General features: G+C 38.4%; 1 protein-coding gene and 1 long non-coding RNA gene across 3 annotated transcripts in view; one reads left to right on the plus strand and one right to left on the minus strand.

Annotated features, from left to right (window-relative positions):
• NRG1 (neuregulin 1) overlaps positions 1 to 20,508 on the minus strand; it is a 1,105,519-nt gene that overhangs the window by 388,805 nt on the left and 696,206 nt on the right. The gene's annotated exons all lie outside the window — the stretch shown is intronic.
• Positions 797 to 19,046, plus strand: LOC125923387 (uncharacterized). The gene is made up of 3 exons (XR_007458020.1): positions 797 to 919; positions 4,701 to 4,841; positions 18,885 to 19,046. It is a non-coding gene; the product is annotated as an uncharacterized LOC125923387 (long non-coding RNA).

The raw sequence follows: 20,508 nt of genomic DNA on the forward strand, positions 1-20,508 counted from the left end.
TCAGAGAAACAACATGATCTTTTTATTAACTAAATGCCTGATGACCTTTATCATACTTTTCTCCCAACTTTTTCCATCTGAATATTTTTTGATTGCCTCTTCCTCTGACAATGATTCTGTAATTTTTTTTTCTATAGAGAACATTGAAAGAGAGTCAGTCTTTAACATGGTTGATTGAAATCTGTTCATTTTTAATTGTTAATAAAGAAGATTTTTCAACTTTACAACTTATTTTGACAATGTCCTGCAAATGTTTATGATTTTAAATTTCAGGGGAAAAAAACCTCTATTATATTTTCTGCCTTAGTTGTTACAGAGACACTCAGAGTTTATGGTACTATCAATGGTTTGTGCCCTACAAGCATCAGGACTCTGATAAATTCAGTTTCTTGTGGTTCCAATTTACAAAAAAAAAGTTGGCGAATTAATAATTGCATACATTGAAATATTATGTTTTCTTTTCTAAAAAATTTTTAAATTTTTTTTTTTTTAGTTTTTATTCTTGAAAGAGAGACAGAGTGTGAGCAGGGGAGGGGCAGAAGAGAGGGAGACACTGAATCTGAAGCAGGCTCCAGGCTCCAAGCTGTCAGCACAGAGCCCAGTGCGGGGCTCAAGCTCATGAACCACAGGATCATAACGTGAGCTGAAGTCAGATGCTTAACTGACCCAGCTATCCAGGAGCCCCTGTATTCTTGACAGAATAGAATTTCCATTGTGACTAGACATCAATGGAACTAAGTCCTCTGGTCACAATTCCACACGTCTGATGCCTGGTAGAATTTTCCACATGCTAGTTTCTGGCTCCTACCATTTCAAAACTTGTCCTGTCACGGCTCACATCCTACTGGTGCTTGGCACACCGGGACACATTCATTCATAATACAATCTCTGGCCCTGCACCTTCCTGACATGATGCCATGTGAGTCAGCACAGTGGGTTTGGGCATATTTCTGGGAGCCTTTCCTACTCTGGGACACCTTGCAATAACTTTACTAGACATCCCACTAAAGCACCAAATAAGTGTATCTTTCAACTCAACTTTTCCTGAGTTCGATTCCAAAATGCCCAGGGCCCTCCCAACTCTACCCACACAGGAGGAATATTTTAGAGGGAACGTCAACATGGAAAGAGACTTTGGTCTTAAATTGATTGTAATTTAATTGTATTATCTTGTAAATTTTATACAAATGTATAAGCTTCTGAATGCATGGCTAGGAACCCCAACAGGAGTCTTGGAAAAGGTCATGGAAAGAAGGGCTCTTCTGTTTGGGCTTCATTAGCTCCAGGGTAAATCCTCAAAGTCCAAGGGCCTCTCAAAGAAATGGTGTTTTGTTTGTTTGTTTGTAGAGTTATCTGTGACAGGGCAATATGAATCAATGCATAGGAATATAAAAATTTTTGAAAATTAAAAATATGTATACTAATTGTCAAAAGATTGACAAACTAAGATCAATCTGCATATGTGATGATTTTCCATCTAAACATCAACCAATTTTAAAGGGTGAATGAATCATCATAGCAGAGTTTCCTTATCCAGTTACAAACCCTTTTCCATCTCTCTTTTTAAAGTTTATTTAGTTTTGAGAGGCAGAGAGAGAGAGAGCATGAGCAGGGGAGGGGCAGAGAGAGAAGGAGACACAGAATCCAAAGCAGGCTCCTGGCTCTGAGCTGTGAGCACAGAGCCCAACACAGAGCTTGAACCCATGAATGGCGAGATCATGACCTGAGCTGAGTCGGACGCTCATCCAACTGAGCCACCCAGGCACCTCCCTATCTCTTATTTAGTCTTCATAAAACACTACAAGGTGAGTGTTATTATCATCTGTATTTTACAAATAATGAAACTGAGGACCTTAGGGGCTTACGTAGGATCATCCTGTTTGTAAATATCTTAATTATCCACCCACCAGTCTCTCTAGTGGGTCAAAATTGTGAAGAGAGCTGTTTACCCTCTTGAAATCCTGCATCACTGGTTCCTTCTGGCTATTTAGAAACAAAACAAAAGAAATCCACCCTAACCCCTGCCCTCTGTCCCAATGATTTCTTAGATTTTGTGACAATAAATTATTCTAATATTCTCTCTCTCTCTCTCTCTCTCTCTCTCTCTCTCTCTCCTTTTAAACAGGGATGGAGAGGCTCCCTTTCACTTGATCTTTAATGGTTGGATCTCAAGTTTCTGTCCTCAGTGGTCTTCCAGCCTGAAATGCTCTCCCTGGGTGACTTCATAATTTCTCAAGACTTTAAAAACCATCTATATATTGATATCTCCCAAACTGTACCTCTACTCTAGATCTCTGCAATGCTCTGCAGCTACTGGTTCACATCTTTAAGATGGTCTCTGCAAAATGGAGCATCTATAAGATTTTCCAGAATTATCTCCTGCCATGTTCTTAATCCACTCTACTCCTGTTACACTGACTTTATTTAGTATCTTGCAGGTAACTTCCTTCCAATTCAGATCTTCACATGGTATTCCTTCTTTTTAAAACACTTTCCCATACCTTCCTTTTTCATTTATCCCTTAAGTTTCCATTTAAATGTGACTCCTAGGGGTGCCTAGGTGGCTCAGTCATTTGAGCATCGAACTCTTGATTTCATCTTCTCAGGTCTTGATTTCACAGCCCCACATCAGGCTCTGCTCTGACAGCACAGAGCCTGCTTGGGATTCATTCTCTCTCTCTCTCTCTCTCTCTCTCTCTCTCTCTCTCTCCCTGCCCCTCCCCTGCTCATTCTCATTCTCTCTCTCTCTCAAAATAAATAAATAAACATTTAAAAAATAAAATAAATGTGACTTCTACAGGAACACCATCTCTGACGTCTCCCCAGGAACAGAGTGGGGAGCCACTCCCATGTTTTTCTCTAAGTACCATCCTATCAGTATTATTTTTGCCTGTAACGGTCAGAGATCCAATTACAGTGGCTTAAATACACAAAGTCTAATTCTCTCATGTAAAAGAAGTAAGTCAGCAAGGCAGCTTCCTGGGGCTCACATGGTGGTTCTACAAAGTTACTAGAATCCTAACCCCCTAGTATTCTCCAGGTTACTTTATAGTCCAGGATTACTGCTGTAGCTCCCACTCTCCCAACTGCTTCATGAGCCTTTTAGGGGGGGAGGAAAGCTAAAAGGACCCTTCTTCTGGCTTATTCATCTCAGAGAAGGCTGGCTAGGAGAATCGGTCTTTTAACTGGGTACAATTAAAGGGTTCTGTTTCTAATGAAAATCGGGAAAATTTTGTGCTAGGGTAGGCATCTGGCAGTGTGCCACGCTTTTCTGTGTACGTATCACACCATCTTTTCAAATCATCTGTTGAATTCTCTGAGTTCCCCACTAGGCTGAAAGCTCCAAGGAAAGGAATGTGTCTTATTCAGTTTTCTATTCCCAACACCTGGCACAGTGGCTCCCAACTAATAGGTCCTTAATAACAATTTAGCAAACAGATGAATTAGTTGTTGTGGGAAAACCATTATTGCGATTAAGCAAATTAGCATATTTTATAAAGTTCCAGGAAAAAAGAGACTTTCTACTTTGCAGAAAGGAGGAGGAGGAGGGGCACAAATGGCCACACAATTACGTAATTGTGTCAAATTAGATCTTGGTTTATAAAAGCAGGACATACTGAAAAAAAAACAACTTTTGTTGAGTGAGCTCAATAAAAGGGAAATGAATCTCAGACATACCTTAAGTCATGTCTATTTATGGTGAAGGCAACAAGAAGATACATTACGTACATTCTTGAACGTTTATCACTGTTTGAAACGTTAGCCTTTCATTTTCAGCTAATGTTGTCTCTTCTCTTGCTATCCTAAATGGTTCTAACTACTTTCTTGTGCTAATAGGTTATGAGTTTCTCAGGAGCTTTAAAGAGCATTTCTTTTCTTTCTCACTTATTTTTTTCTCTTCTGACAACTTGTAACTAATGCTCTGGTCAAGGACACAGAGCAATAAAATTTCTACCCTGTGGCTTCACTAAAGAGCAAGTTCATAAGGCTTGGACCAGACCTCAAGTAACTCCAGGGAGCACCATCAACATTGTGCTCCTCCTTCTGCTAAAGCCAGCTTCACGAAAGTGAAAGACCATGTAATGATTTTAAGCCACAGTCATAAAACCCAGCATTTAATATTCCTGTGAGATCATCACAGACTCCAAGACTACATATTTACATGTTGACTTAATCCATTAAATGTTACCTCTTTTCAACAACAGAACTCCCCTTGCAATTTAAAGGCCTCCTAATGTCTAATAGTTCTGTCTTCAGAAAACAAAACAAAACATTTCCTTAGATGTTGAAAGTGTACGCTCCTGCGAAGGTTGTAATCTCTTCATTCTAGAATGTGTTTTGCCCCATGATGATATGGAGGAAATGGCTTTACTATCTACAGATCTTCCTCAGCTCATGATGGGGTTATGTCCTGATAAACCTGCCATGAGTTGAAAACATCATAAGTTGACAATGCATTTAATACATCTAACCTATGAACATCACAGTTTAACAGCCTAGCCTATTTTAACTGTGCTCAGAATGCTTACATTAGCCTATAGTTGGATGAAATCATATAACACAGAGCCTTTTTTTTTTTATAATTAAGTGTTGAATATCTCCTGTAATTTATTGAGCCCTGTATTGGAACTGAAAAACGAAATGGTTGTATGGGTACAGAATGATTGTACATATATTGGTTGTTTACCTTCAAATGACAGACCAGGAGCTGCGGCTGCCCTTGACCAGCACTGAGAGAGACAACGGTGCTACTAGCCTGGGAAAAGATTAAAACTAAAAGTTTGAAGTTCTGGTTCTACTGAATGTGTGTTGCTTTCACATCATGGTAAAGTCAAACCATGGTAAGTCAGGAATCATCTGCGATTATTTCCTGAGAGGTTTATCTTCCTAGCTAGACTCTAAATTCCTTAAGATCAGGATGATGTTGCAGGACTTTATGTAGCCTGGTAATAATGTTGACTCCATAGTCAAGGTCCAGTTACCACATATGTTTTGAACCAAGGGTTGAAAAATGAGAATTATGAGTAAAGGTTAAAGGAAATGGAGCTTATGATGAACACTAATATATTTGAATGTAATATACAATCTTCCCCTTAATATCTTTCACCACTGGTTAAGAAGCATCTGAAGTGTCCACACTTCAAGACTCTTTCAAGCATCGTACTTGGACAGTTAGGATTCACACAGGAGTGAGGCACTACCTCTGTCTTCCACTGACAAGACTGTGTTCCACTTCTAAGGCTTTGATTTCTCCTGCTAATTATACTCTCAGCATCCATCTGTCTGTCAATCTCTCTCTCTCTGTCTGTCTCTGTCTCTGTCTCTCACACACACACACACACGCACGCACACGCATGCACACACACTCTTTATCTTTGTCTTCAGTTGGACAGGCCTATATTCCACACCTCCTTCATCTGGAAGACTATTAAACACTTTGCTGAGCTCAATGATCCTCTCTACTCTCTAGATTATTTTTGCGATTACCCAGGTACAACACTACAAGTACATTGTAGGAACTATAAAAATATAGAAAAACACAATGACAAAAGTAAAACAATAAAGATACCACCAAGATGGGGGAAATCTCTCTCTCTCTTTTTTTTTTTTTTTGCTAAGAACTTTATTTTCTTTCTTCACTTATTTTCCTTTTTCCATTCCCTTCCTTTTCCTCTCCTCCCCTCTCACTCTTTTACTTTTTGGAGGGAGATGAAACTTGTTTTTATGATTTGCCCTTTTTAAAATAGGGATGTTCATTTAAGTCATTACTGTTTTATAAGATCTTTATATATATATATCAAGGATATAATATTTTCTCTTAGATTCATGACACATAATACCCTTTTCACTATATGACTTAATTTTATATTTATTTTAATGTAAACTATGAAAAATTTTTCAGGATATCAAATCAACCATCCTTTTACTTTAAAATTTTTGTCTTTGCATTATGCTTAAAAAATTTATATTTATTCAAGATCAGATAAATAATTGCATAGTTTTCTATAGTTTCTTTCATCTCTTAAATTGTTAAATTAAATCAACTTGGAATTTATATTGCTAATGGTATGAAGTAAGAATCTAATTTAATTCCAGATGGCTAGCCAACTTTCTCTAATATTGTTTTCTCACAGATTTGAGAAGCTACCTTTAATATCTGGTGTTCTGGACTTTGACACTTTTCCACTGGTCTTTTTATGCCACATCACACTTTAAAAAACAGCTTTATTGAGTATAACTGATATATAAAAAACTGTACATACTTAACATACACAATTTGATGAATTTTGACATATGTATATAGAGGTAAAACCATCACCACAATCAAGGTAATAAAGATCCATCATTTCCAAAGTATCCACTTGCCCCTTTGTGATCCCACCCTCAGTTTCCAGGCAACAACTGAAGCAGCTTGCTCGATAGATTAGTTTGCACTTTGTAGAGTTTTATATAAATGAATTGCATAGTAAATTTTTTTTTTTTTTTTTTAGTTTGGCTTCTTTCAACTCGGCGTAATTATTTTGTATCATTCATGTTGTATAGCAGGTGTCCATTTCACTCCTTTCTTATTACTGAGTACTATTCTATCCTATGTACATGTCACAATTTGTTCATACATTCATCTATTGATGGACATTTGGGTTGCTTCCAATTTTTGACTATTACAAAGAAAGCTGTTTATGAATATTTATGCACAGCTCTTTGAATGGATGTGTGCTTTCCTTTCTCTTGAGTAAATACTTAGGAGTGAAGTAGCTGGATCATATAGAAGACATGCGTTTAACCTATTATGAAGGCTGCCAAAATATTGTCCAAAGGGGTTGTATCATTTCACATTCTCACCAGCAGTGTATGAGAATTCCATTTCCTCTTCATCCTTTCTATAGTCAGTCTTACTAATTTTAGACATTCTAGTAGGTATTTATGATAATCTCATTTTGATTGCAATTTTAATTTCCCTAATCACTAATGCTGTTTGCCATATTTTTATGCGTTCTTTGGCTATCCATGTATCTTAGATGAAGTGCATATGTTCAAATATGTTTTTTGTTGGGCTGCTTGTTTTATTAATTATTATAACAACTAAATTATTACTTTATTATAATACATTATCACAATTATCAAATAAGGTTGTAATTGGAAAATTATTATAGCTTTATAATTATAGGATTATCATTTTATTATATAAAATTGTTAGATTTAAAATCATTATTTTATTTTGTTGTTTTCTTACCTGTTATTTTTTTATATAAATGGTTTTCTTTTTTTCAATGTTTACTTATTTATTTTGAGAGAGAGAGAGAGAGAGAGAGAGAAGTGGGGGAGGCATAGAGAGAAAGGGAGAGAGACTCCCAAGCAGGCTCCATACCTTCAGCACAGAGCCTGACATGGGGCTCGATCTCATGAACTGTGATATCATGACCTGAGTCAAAATCAGGAGTCAGACATGTAACCACCCGAGACACCCAGGCAAGTTCTTACTTGTTATTTTAAAAATGGTAAAGACCAAATTAGTACAGTTTTATTATTATAATTATTATTAATTATTGGAATTTTGGACTGGTAGTTGGACTTTTGAATCTATTTCATTGACCTACTTCATGCTATGTCATGCTGTTTTAATTTTGTTGCTTTATATTATTTTTTTCATAAATAGCACTGCAACTTTTAATTATTCTTAATTAGCATAATTTGGTGAGAGGAAGCCTAGGCTATTCTCATCCATTTATTTCAGAATTTGTAAAACTTTATGAAACTCATTTTAATAAAAAATCAGAACTGAGTCATATTTTTTATAATTTTGGAAGAAATAAGATCTTTACAATATAAAGTATTCTTGTCCATTAAATTGACTCCTTTCTTCATACGTTCAGTATTTTGGATTTGTTGAATTTCCTATCTATTTCCTCTTAAGCTAGAAAATTTGGGCCTTTAAGGTTCTAGATCCTTCCCTTAACTTGTCCAATCGTAGTCAACCAGAATCAAAATTATACAGATTGAAACTGAAAGACACTGTAGATTATCCTGTCCAGTATCTGTACTAGTCTATGAGAAAATAAAGCCCAAAGAGCTGAAGCACTTCCTTAATGTCTAGAGTATGCTAATAGCAGTCTCAAGAGTGACCCCTTACTATCATTTAGTGTCTCTTCTGTTACATCACTGTAACTGTCCTTATTTCCTATTATTTCCCTAAATGGGTCTCTACTTTCTCTTTTTCTTATTTATTTTGGGGGGGGGGAGAGAGAGAGGGAGAAAGAGAAAGAGAGAGAAGGGGGAACAGAAGATCCAAAGCAGGCTCTGTGCTGACAGCTCCAGAGAGCCCAATGTGGGGCTCAAACTCATGAACCATGAGATCATGACCTAAGCGGAAGTTGGTCACTTAACCAACTGAGCCACCCAAGGCTCCCAAATGAGTCTCTACTTCTGTAAAGCTGGTGTCCTTGACATGCATCGCATGCCCCAAAATCACTGAAATGAAAATACCACCTTCTCACAAGTCATGGTATATGTGAAGGCAATTTACTTGCCCAGTGTCAGGGTAATGAGACATATTAGCACAGGGAAATGTAGAGGATGTTGCCTAGTTATATGAGTTATGGGCTTCCTGGCTTGGGTGGGTTGAGAATGGAGACTCCTCAGATGGTGAGGTGGAAACTTTATGGCACATCCTTAAGCTGGTCTTGCTATAGGGTGGAATTATAAGATGTAAAGTGAGTTTCTTTATGATCTTATAAAAGATTTTTAAAGAAATTGAGGCAATCACAAAGGAGAAAGTGCAGGATTTTCTAAATGACTAAACATTACTCATTTGAGTAGAGTGGATCTTAACCTTTTATGGGTCAAAGTACACTTAGAGCATCTGATAACATAAATTCAACTCTCTTTCCATAAAAAGGCACACACGGTTCATACAATATGAGGGTTTATGGATCCTGTGAAAGTTGTCTATTGGTTTCACAAGTCCTGCCACAAATCTTCCCAGAGTTCCATGGACATAGGAGTTCAGAATTCCTTGAAGAAGAAGTAAGTAGTCTGCCTACTATAATAGCTCATGAAGGAAAGAAAGAGAGAACAAAGATTATGTGTACGTATGCAGGGATATGGAGACAGGGAGTCTAATATGGGTCATGCTAATCAATATGAAATCTTTTCTCTGAAAAAATGCACTGCATTTCCCTATATCAAAAGAGAAACTTTTTTCAGATTCCTGGAAACAGCCCAGAGTACGTCAATATACTAATAGTAAACACAAGACCAAACAAGGGGAGGTGGGAACTGAGACAGTAAGAGGTTAAACATTCCCTTTGAACACAAACAATTACTTGATAAATATTTACTGAGCATCTGCTATGGAAAATGCACAGTGCTGAGTGGTGGGGACACAGTGCTTATCTAGAGAGTCACTGAATCAATATGTCATAAAATCAAAAAGGCTCTAATATGTACTATATTATTATATTAGTTATTAAATAGCATAATACATAATATTGTTTATTATTTTATAGATGAGGAAACAGTAGCCTAGAAGGGGTGAATAGACTTCTTAAAAAAATTTAGTGTTTATTTTCTTGTTGAGAGAGAGAGAGTGACAGAACACAAGCAGGGGAGAGGCAGAGAGAGGGAAAGACACAGAATCTGAAGCAGGCTCCAGACTCTGAGCTGTCAGCACGGAGTCTGATGTGGGGCTGGAACCCACAAACCATGAAGTCATGACGTGAGCCAAAGTTGGATACTAAATGACTGAGCCACCCAGGTGTCCCAGAAGGGGTAAATAGTCTTACATACAGGATTAGAACCCAAGTCTCCTAATCAGACTTTTATTTTTTTTTTATTATTTTTTTTAACGTTTATTTATTTTTGAGACAGAGAGAGACAGAGCATGAACGGGGAAGGGGCAGAGAGAGAGGGAGACACAGAATCGGAAGCAGGCTCCAGGCTCTGAGCCATCAGCCCAGAGCCCAACGCGGGGCCCGAACTCACGGACTGTGAGATTGTGACCTGAGCTGAAGTTGGACGCTTAACCGACTGAGCCACCCAGGTGCCCCTGATCAGACTTTTAATGAGTACCTACTCTGTGCCAGGCCTGGTGCTAGACACTGTCAAGTAAATTTTCACTCTTTTACAGAAATTCCGTATCTTCAGTAGCTACACGTAAACAGGTATTCTTGCACCTTTCTGACTTTGTTTGTTGTGAAGAAGGTAAGTCATCATTTATTTGGGTAAGAAGTGAAGAATTAAAGAATTTTTTTCCAAATATTCCTGACAGGAATTGTGAACTTCTAGAGAAAGGATTTGTATGCATAAGTCCAAAAAACAAAAATCTTTAATACTTGGGAGGTTTGGAAGAAGAGCAGGAGTACATTTGGACCTAAGGATTCAAAGTTCAAGAAAAAAAACATTCTCTGCTACATTCTTACAATCTATTGTTCTCTGTGGCAGTGTTTAGTGTGTGTTTCTTCTGCAACCACCAGGCAGGATTGAGAAAGGAGACAGGATGGCGCATAGGGACCACTTGGGGTGCATTTTGAAATCCTTTAAAAGTTGGTCTCCCCCAAGGAAGGGAAGAGATCCAGGAGAGCTACTGCCCACACCCTCCATTCTTCTCTGCTGCGATGCTTCACCCCATTTCCTCCAAACCCTGGAGGAAGATTTGTTCATTCAGGTAGACTCCTACAGAAAAGAAGAGGACATCCGCTTATCACATCCATTTTGAAATCAAATGTGCATCTTGACAACTGCAATCTTGTCACTACAAGTAGTCAGATGATGGGAAGGCAGAGCATCAGAAAGGAGAAAGCTAATGAGGAAAGTCAACCTGGGCCCGGTAGCCCATCCTGGAGTCAGTTCCGGGTCAGGAAAGGGCACTAATCTGGGCTTCATGTGGATGCACGTTCCCATAAAAGATGTTATAGATAGTGGTTTGTCTTAGTCTAGCTTAACACAGAAACCTATATCACCTATTATATGGCCAAAATCTATACATATACCACATTATAGCAAAAAAGGATACTGATATTACAGTTAGAATTTCAAAACACACTATATAATTTAAGTAACTGGCTATAAAGTAATTTTCTTTTTGTTTTCTGAGTACAAATGTAATTCATTGTGATTTTAGAGTATATAAGATATTTCAGAAACATAAAAAATCATCATGTACCATGCAGAAACAGCTGTTAATATAGTTACTGAAAAATAAATATAAGGTATTTGAGATTTCCCTTCAGAGGGATGAAAAGGTGAAGAAAATATCTGAGTAGACCCTAAAGCAAGTGTAAAGAGTGATGGCACTGGTTTCTTCATGCCACTTAAAAATATTTCTAAGGCTATCCAGACACTTTGTTTATAACAAATTTTATTTTATAGTCAAGAGGGAAGGGAGAAGGAATAGACCAGAATGTGGTGTGAGAAAAGATTTTCCTGAAATAACCACAAAACAGATGAAAGTGAGATGAAAACCAAAAGCAAAAACAAGACCCACAAGCAAACAGGAGGAGCTTAAAGAGGATGTGTAGGTAGATACCAGAAGGAATGATCTTTGGAGCTATAATTACCTGTATAGTGATAATTAAAAGGAAAAAGAAAAATTACCTGTGTGAGCCTGAACGTCTGGAAGTAATTAGCAAAATGGGGGATCACTGGATTTCAATTAAGTTCCCTGGTGCCATTTTGAATGCCAAACGACTTGGCTAAAGGCTGATGAGCCTAATGCAGCCCTCAGCGTAGGTGTTATCCTGAAAAGCCAAATGCTGTATGTGAAAGAGTGCCCACGACCTCTCTTTGAAAAGGTCTTCATACAGAGAAAGACAGATACCATATGTTTTCACTCTTATGTAGATCCTGAGAAATGTAAGACCAGGGGGGGGGGGGGGGGAGAGAAGAAGGAAAAAAAAAGTTAGAGAGGGAGGGAGCCAAACCATAAGAGACTCTTAAAAACAGAATAAACTGAGGGTTGATGGGGGGTGGGAGGGAGGGGAAAGTGGGTGATGGGCATTGAGGAGGGCACCTGTTGAGATGAGCACTGGGTGTTGTATGGAAACCAATTTGACAATAAATTTCATATTGAAAAAAAAGAAAGAAAAGGTCTTCCCATATTCATGCTTGTTGCATTGCAAGTTTCTATGTTCTCTGAGAAAGTGACTTTAAAAACAACTTTGTAGTCAAGACCACTTCAGACTCATTAATTCCACCCAATTACCCTTATCACTCTCACAGCACGATATCTTGCCAATCCTGTTTTGTCTAACCTTCCTCAATTTATTTAATGCAGAACATTAAACAATTTCTTATTTATTACAAATCTTGGCTATAGATCTCTGTTTTTTAACCTCTCGGTTGTAGATCTCGTGTAAAAGTACATGAAAAAGCAACAAGTATATCAAACTAATGAGTGTTTCAGTGGCATGAATTTACCATGATTTCATTACCACATGAGGTGTCAATGAAAAGAGCTTAGGAATCTGGGCTGTGTGAATTCATTTGTTATACGAGGTGCATGTGAGTTGGCAATGAACTTGTATTAATATGTATTGAAAAATCGGGGCACCTGGGGATCATATTCAAGGCCCTGCAGGGTTCCTGTCATTAATGAGCTTATCATCAAAACAGGGACTTTCAGAAAGAGAGACAGGCACACCTACATTAACACTAAGCTATAGACAGATCATTCGTTAATTGGAAGGAGAAAGGCTTTGAGCTAAATATGACTTCCCCCCCAGAGTTGCCCCCTAATGTTTGCTTGAAGAGATGCCTTTTGAAAAAATGTTTTATTTCAAGGGCTCTAGTGAACTGGCTATCTAGGTATAGCTATAAATCTGCATAAATATATGTGCTTGTGTCTACCCAAAACATTGTTGGACTCACACATAACAGATGATAACAGTGCTTTGTTCAGGACAGTAGGATGAAAAGGAAGGAATAAAGTGTAAACCAATGAGGAAGATTTTAGTTTTTCATGTCATATATATACTTCCAATACTGTTTGAGTTTGTCATGTGAATATGTTACTTTCAATTTAATTCTAATGTAAATGTAAAAACACCCATGTTTTGTGCTGCAGTGAAAATATGAAGTATTTGGGCCCCTGGGCTGGCTTGAGAAGGGATCCCTTTAGGACGCTGACCCCACCTACCCATGTAGGACCAACAGAGGCACTCAAACTGTCTTACATGTTTTGAGCAGTAGCTATGGCAGTCTGGATTTTCCTCAAACACTTGGGACCTTGCAACTACTGAAACAGAACCACTATGGGGCCACCACTCATGTATAAAGCACTCAATATCACATTGAAAAAGATGGAGTCCTCTTTGGATCGATTTGCATGGCTAGTGTCCAGGATATAAGAATCATGCCTTTCTTCAACAGGTGCTTCTAGCCAATGAAACGAATATACTCTAACCATTCCTTCAAAGTATAAAGTGTTTGCACCACCCCAGAGTAAAAAAAAAAAATACTCCTGTAACTAAATGGATATTTTCCGCCTTTACCATCAATTTTCCTGTTCAGTGTAGTCAGAATGCAGATGACTCTGGACTGTCATCAACATGGATGTCCCAGAGTTAATGTGTATGTTGCCAGCAGAGGACAAAACGGAGAGGCCAAATCTTAGGCCTGGCCACTTAAATACATAGCTACTAGAATACTGACATTTTTGTGAGCTAGCTCCTTACATATGAAACTAAGCTAGAAGGGTATCCCCTGGCAGACCTTTAGCAGAAACAGGGTCTCAGCGAGTTTCTTCTTTGAAATCAGCAGATCTTACCCTTTCCTAAGCAGAATATATAACTCATGAGTTGTCTAATATACTTAAATGTCTACTAAATTAACGTCTACCAACAAACCAGGTGGCTTTTATGTGTTGAATTTCCAGATGAAACCTGTGGGGTTTTCTACAGACCTAAGATGTGGCTTTTTGCCAATATAATTTTAAAGTGGATACAACCGTGTTGCCCTGATAAGAAGGAGGTACCCCAAACACTTTCCACTTCCAAGAACCCAGAAGGGGTACAGTTAAAGTGGATGGAATTCCATTGCATAAGCCCCACCCTCCTATGTTTTCAGGAGGGGCCCTGACATATATACTTTTAAGTGCCATTAGTAATCTGGACGTTTTCTCAGGCTTCAGATACAAAGCTGCCTTGCATTAAAGGGATTCCTAGACAGTACGGTGACCTTTCCATACAGGTCTCCACCGTCAGATAGTCATCTACATGGGAAGACTGAGCATATTTGAGCCACAATTTCATATATTGCAGATGCCCTCTAATGGGTCCTTCTGACCAGGAAGGATTTGCTTAAATCACATTTTATAGAATCTGAGGACATTGGAAAAGTGAACACAGAACAACAATGTGCATGTCTGACATAGCATAAGATGACTGTTAAACTTCCCAACAATTTCTTATGTATACACAATGAAGGTCTAAACAAATTTTCTTTTTTTTTTTTTGTTTTTTCAACGTTTTTTATTTATTTTTGGGACAGAGAGAGACAGAGCATGAACGGGGGAGGGGCAGAGAGAGAGGGAGACACACAGAATTGGAAACAGGCTCCAGGCTCCGAGCCATCAGCCCAGAGCCTGATGCGGGGCTCGAACTCACAGACCGCGAGATCGTGACCTGGCTGAAGTCGGACGCTTAACCGACTGCGCCACCCAGGCGCCCCTACAAATTTTCTAATAGAGCAGAAATCTGTACATCTCTGGCAAGCAAGTTTTTCAGGGGATGGCTAAAGATTTCTTATAAAAGCATCTGACTCATTATGATTAAGCATCAAGTAATAAAAACAGATTCACCATTACCACCTCCCCTTTTACTGCAGGCTGACATTAGCTGGCAAGGTTATTGCTCTGCAAACCCGCATGTTAGGTCATTAAGGCTGTGTGTATGTCATGACTAAACGGACATTAAATGTTTCTCAAGTTCAGAGCAGGGAAGGCCATTAACAAATGCATAAGCAAAACTAGAGCACTCTTTAAATTTCTATTATGAAAGGCAAACATTTGCTAGTATATGTAAGGCTTTATACTAGGTTTCTAAATTTGAAGATGTAAAAATATTGACTAATCCTGACCCTGACCTTCACATATAATCGGAAAATTAAAATTAAAATACGATATTATTCTCTAGTAAGCATCAATGAGCACAAAGAAGGTTTAACAAGTTGGATTAAATATGTAAAATAAAAGCTGACAATAAATTAAACCAAATACTAATTATATACCTTTCTTTCCTTTGAGATATTCTCTGAAGTTTTTAGTTGGGAGATGTATTTACAGACAGCCAAAGCAAGCTGTCATAAAAAGAAAAAAGAAAAACAAAACAAAACAAAACCCAAAGCAAGCTGTCAAAATAGTTTCAAAGTCCTTTGTGACTGACTGTTCAGCATAATGCAGTCTAAATGGTTGACTAAATTTTTTCTCTGCAAATCAGATTATTTTGGCATTGTAAAACCATCATGCCTATCCACAACCTCAAAATGGGGAGAATTCCAGAAACACTTCCAGAAGACAGCTTATTATTTTTTTATTATTATTCTTAAAGATCTCATCACCATCAATTAGTATTCATTAATCATCCAAGTCTGTTCTGTGTAACTGAATGGTAACACCTCATTTATTTTGCATTGCTATAGAACAAAATGATGCATGTCAGTAACTTTTCTAGAAAACAGGAGCCTGTTGTGTTTTTTTTGTTTTGTTTTGTTTTTAATAAATCTACTTTTATCCAACCATATTTAAGTGAATCTTTCTGACAGGCTCCAATATTTACCTATATTCTTAAATGTGTTATAGGAAACATAAGCCAAACTTCTAAGGTCATCATTAGGAACATCAGCAATTAACAATATTATCAAAAGGAAGCTGAGGGGGAAGTGGTATTTCCAGGGAAGCAACAGACCACTGACATTAAGAATCTAAACTACTTGTGGACTCCAGCTCTACGTCTTACCAGCTGGACAAACTTGAACTTTCTGCATATTGGTTTCTTCTTTAAAAGGAGTAACAACAGTACCAGACATTGGGTCGTTGTAGAGGTGAAATGCTTGCAGAAGACTTACACCAGTGTCCGGCAGAGCATAAACAGTCAACAAATTGTAGCTCTTGTGATGAATAGTCTTGCTTTCATTTTTAATGTCTGATATTCAATCTGCTGTCTTCTGGGGAAACGAGACATGTTTATTAAAATTGAATATAATAGGGGGCTCCTGGGTGGCTCAGTTGGTTAAGCGTCCAACTCTTGATTTCAGCTTAGGGCATGATTGCACAGCTCATCAAATGGAGCCTGTGTTGGGCTCTGCAATGGCAACGTGAATCCTGCTTGGGATTCTCTCTCTCCCTCTCTTTCTTGCCTCACCTGTTCATGTGCATGCTTTTTCCCTCTCTCTCCCCACCCCCCTCTCTCAACATAAATAAATAAACCTTGAAAAAAGAAATAAAATTGCATATAATAGAACATGAGCTTTCTTAGGGATATATCGGCTGCTTCAGAGCAGTTTTTACCTAGAGATTTTTTTTTATTGTGTTAAGAATCTCTAACATGAGATCTACCCCCTTAACAGGTTTTTAAACATACAGTAGTACAGTGTTGTTAAGTCTAGGCACAGTGTTGCACAATAGATCTCTAGAACTTATTCCTCTTGCATAACTGAAACTTTGTACTTGTTGAAAAGCTACACCCCATTTTCCGCTGCCCCCAGCCGCTGGGAATCATCGTTCTACTCTGTGCTTCTATAAATTTGACTATTTTAGATATCTCACATAAGTGGCATCATGCAGTATTTGTCTCTCTGTGACTGGCTTATTTCACTTAGCATAATGTCTACAAGGGTCACACATGTTGCCACGTACGGCAGAATTTCCACTTCTTCCAAGGCTGTGTAATAGTCCATTATATGTATGATACCACATTTTCTTTATCCGCTCATTTGCTGGTGTAGATTAGGCTTGCTTCCACATCTTGGCTATCGTGAATAATGCTGCAATAGACATGGGAGTACACCTATCTCTTTAAGAACTTGACTGTAATTCTTTTGGGTAAACACTCAGAAATGAGATTGGTACATCATATAGCAGTTCTCTTTTTGATTTTTTTTGAGGAATTTCCTTACTGTTGTCCACAATGGATGACTAATTTACATTTCTATCCACCATTTTACCGTCCCACCAACAGTGTACAATAGTTCCATTTTCTCTCCATTCTTGTCAGAATTTTTTTTGTTTTCTGGATAACAGCCATCCTAACAAGTATGAGATGATATTTCACTGAGGTTTTGATTTGCATTTCTCTGAGGCTCACTGGTATTGAGCATCTTTGCATGTACCTGTTGGCCATTTACATGTCTTCTTTAGAGAAACATCTCTTAAAATCCTTTACCTATTTTTAAGTCTGGCTATTTTTTGTTTTGATTTGTCATTTTATTTGTTTGGTTGCTTGCTGATTTTGCTATTAAGTTATAGGAGTTCCTTTTATGTTTTGGATATTAACTCTTTATGAGACATATGGTTTACAGATAGTTTCTCACATCCTGTCAACTTAGAGATGTTTGACTTTTCCCCAGCAAATGCAATATGCTGGATACCTAACCCACAGAAACACACCCATATATAAATATGAACTCAAGCAACTTGGAGATGGACTTGACTGAAATAGATTTTGATATCATTAGTAAAAAAAATAAAAATAAAAACAAACCCAAAAAACAAAGGGAAGAATTATGAGAAAATAAATGGTATTAAAAATTGCAAAGCAGGGGCACCTGGGTGCTCAGTCAAACGTTGGACTTCCCCTCAGGTTATGATCTCATGGTTTGTGAGTTCGAGCCCCGCGTCAGGCTCTATGCTGACAGCTCAGAGCCTGGAGCCTGTTTCAGATTCTGTGTCTCCCTCTCTCTCTGCCCCTCCCCTGCTCGTGCTCTGTCTCTCTCTCTCTCAAAAATAAATGAAAACATTAAAAATTTTTTAAAAATTAAAAAAATTGCAAAGCTGACATCCATATGGGATACATTCCTTTATTTTTAACATTTTTGTAAATACTTACTTTTGAGAGAGAGCATGTATCCATATGTGAGTGGGGGAGGGGCAAAGAGAGAGGGAGACATAGGATCCAAAGTAGGCTCTGTGCTGACAGTGCTGAGCCAGATGTGGGACTCAAACTCACGAACCACGAGATCATGACCTGAGTGGAAGTCAGATGCTTAACTGACTGAGCCACCTAGGTGCCCTGGAATACATTCCATTTTAATATTAGATTTTTTTTAACGTTTATTTATTTGTGAGACAGAGAGAGACAGAGCATGAACGGGGGAGGGTCAGAGAGAGAGGGAGACACACAATCTGAAACAGGCTCCAAGCTCTGAGCGGTCAGTACAGAGCCTGACGCGGGGCTCGAACTCACGGACCACGAGATCACGACCTGAGGCGAAGTCGGCCGCTTAACCGACTCAGCCACCCAGGTGCCCCATCAATATTAGATATTTTAAAGTTGATATACAAATTAGTGTTTTATGCATTCACTCAAGTAGGCCCTTACTTTTACATAGTAGAAATTACTTCAGTTGGAATTCTATGTGTTACTATGGCATTTAAAAAAATATTTTGTAATAGTTTATTCAGTAATTCAGAAATACTTCTACATTTGTACCATAGAAGTCATAACATTCCCTTAAAAAATGTCTGCACCTCTCCTTTATCTATTTTCTAACACTGCCATCTGGTTTCCCTTAAAAACTGAGATGATAGCATGTCTATTACCACCTGAGAACGGACACAGACAATAAACAAATGAGATCAGCCCACTCACCCTGCCTAGGTCTGTGTGGTTAGGGCAATCAGGCAGCAGTTAGAGCAGCTCTAATTGCATTGCCACTCTTGGTTTTATCCTCAGGCCTCACAGACCACAGGATATGCAGAACCTCAAACTTGCCTCAGAAATCCAAGATTTCGAAGACCCTGACGGCCAAAGACTTCATTCCTATGACCTTACACTCAATGTAGAGCCGGTGGATGACATAATGTGGGTTTCATCCATAAACTGACTGGTGTCTCACTTTTCCTGAGTGAATAACTACTCTCTCCCCTTTGCCAAAGGAGGCTAGTTTTCCAGATGCCTGACAAATGAATGGGTTTTAGAAAATACTTTGATTTCTATAAAAGAAACATGTTCTAGAAATACAGAGTGGAATAGAGCCTCTTAAATATGACTCATTATTAGAGATTTGTCTAGAATTCAGGTTTCTTCATGCTTTGTGGAAGAAAACTTATGTATACAGAGGAAACTGGGATTAAGACAGGAAGTCGATAGATCTGTACCCACTGGATTTCAGAAAGACATGTAAAAATGTAGATACCCTGACATATGTGATATGAGCTGAATCTATCATGTGTTGGGATTGTCCAGGATCTGGCAAACTTCTTCGGTAAAGGGCCAGTCAATATTTTAGGCTTTGCAGGCCAGAAGGCCTCAACTACAACAATTCGGTTAGGCTGTTGTAACACAAAAGCAGCCATAGATGGAATATAAAAGAATGAGCATGGCTCTGTTCCAATAATACTTTATTTACAAAACCAGGCAGCAGGTCCGATTTGGCACATTGGCTGAAATTTGCTGACCCCAAGTACAGCAGAATAATTACAGGGTGTATTGTGTAAGAGACTGAGGTAGAATCCCAGCTGTGACATTCTCTAAATGACCTTGCCATATTCTGAAACTTTTCTGAAGGCTTCTCTGAGTCTCTCACTCTTTATGATAAGGAGATGATACCCAATTCAGATGATACCCAATTGGCACCTCCGGCCAATTTTAATGGTACCTAAGTTCCTGTAACTAAGTCCATTCCTGCTCCCTTGGGACTTCCTTCACTAGAAGGAAGTATATCTTAGAACCAATTTTACAGCACTCTAGCCACACCAAAATCAAGGAGGTTATCAAAGGGATATAGGCAAAAATGGCACTCTTACAATTACGACAGTCATGAAGAGATAAGCACAGAAAGAGGCTTTTTTTTCCCTCAGGATTAGACAGATACTGAAGGTTCTAATACTTTTCAACATCAGAATGGTTGAATTAGGTCAGAATTGGCCTTGTCATTCAGCCTCCATAAGCAGACCACAGCCCAACCTAGGACAGAAGGGGTGTGTGTGTGTGTGTGTGCGCGCACATGCACGTGCATTCACATGTAGGAGTGCATGTGTGTGTATTGTTTAAGTGTTGCACACTATGAAATAACATGGCATGGACTATTAAACGACAATCTATTAGCACTGTGCAGCAGGGCTATATTTTCCCATTTCTTGCCACTAATATATCTAGTTCTATGGCAGAAGTCCTAGAACCACCCCCATCTGAACCCCCAGCAGCAGAGGGAAAGGAGAAAGTAAAGTTCTTTTGAAATCATTTCTGCCTGACTTCAAAAAGCCACTCCCTCAGGTTGCTAGAGGGGTTTTGGGTGGGGGTATGGGCTAAATGGGCAAGGGGCATTAAGGAAAACACCTGTTGGTATGAGCATTGG

This window comes from Panthera uncia, chromosome B1, assembly GCF_023721935.1.
Source record: "Panthera uncia isolate 11264 chromosome B1, Puncia_PCG_1.0, whole genome shotgun sequence".
Taxonomy (NCBI): Eukaryota; Metazoa; Chordata; class Mammalia; order Carnivora; family Felidae; genus Panthera; species Panthera uncia.